The sequence below is a fragment of the Mastomys coucha genome, unplaced genomic scaffold (genome assembly GCF_008632895.1).
Source record: "Mastomys coucha isolate ucsf_1 unplaced genomic scaffold, UCSF_Mcou_1 pScaffold5, whole genome shotgun sequence".
Lineage (NCBI taxonomy): Eukaryota > Metazoa > Chordata > Mammalia > Rodentia > Muridae > Mastomys > Mastomys coucha.
Window position 1 is genome coordinate 53,316,191 of NW_022196911.1, and position 1,095 is coordinate 53,317,285.

A 1,095-nucleotide genomic window follows, 5' to 3' on the forward strand; every position below is an offset into this window, starting at 1 on the left:
ATGGTGTCTGTGGTATCATGAGTAGTCATGGCCCTTCACACTCTGGGTTCCCCATCTTATATTGAACCTCAACTTCTTCAGCCGCCCCTAACTCTGAAGACTGCACCTCCGTGCAGACATACACAGACCCTTCTCCCTTTCCCATGGAGCTCTCCCGTTTCGATCTGTTTGTGTGGCTTTGTGTTTGTTTAAGACGGGTGCCACTCTGTGTTCTTGTTGTGTTCCTTTCTCTCAGTCCTGCTCTCGATAGCCATCAGTACTGTCAGCCCAACTTCTCTGTCTTAGACCTCTGCCCTCCCCTTCTCCCCTTCCACCTCTTTGACAGAACACTAAATGCTTTCTCACTTCCAACCATTACCAGTGTCACATCGGAGCATTTAGTTTAGGTTTATAGTTTCCCAGTACAGCCCATCACAGCTGAAAGTCATCACCATGGGAGCATGGAGCAGATGGTCCTGTGTTTCTGCTGTCAGGAAGCAGAGAGATATGAATAGGGCTCTTTGGCACATGTTCTGCTTTTCATTCAGCCCAAGCCCAGCCATCCACATTCAGAGTGGGTCTTCCAACCTTCATGAACCAAGTCTAGAAACTTCCTCATAGACATGTCCAAAGGTCTCTTTGCATAGTGATTCTGGATCCTGCCAAACTGACAACCAGTATTAACCACACAGGCACTCAGGGTATTCAGGAGTTTTATTGGTTAGTCGTGGGAAGATGGTTGGGTGTGGCTTAGTAGTACAGTGTTTTCCTAGCACATGGAAGGCTGTGGTTTGATATCCAAAAAGAAATAAAATCTGTTTTGAAATGGAAGGAAAACTCCAATTGTATTTGTTGAGAAAATGCACTAACTATATCATCTTCCTGGCACAGACACTTTACAAAAAAGTGTCACTTAAATGTAAAAGGTGGGTTTACTTGATATGTAGTGGGTAAGGATTGGATGAAGTCTCACAGTGGTAGGACTGGGGTGAACCAAGGTCTGCTAAATCTCACCTTCCACCTGCTTGTTGTTTTGTTAACATGTTCTATGGACTCACAGGGAATGTCTGCAAAGAAAACAATGATGTACATATGTACTCAGAAATAATTCTTGAG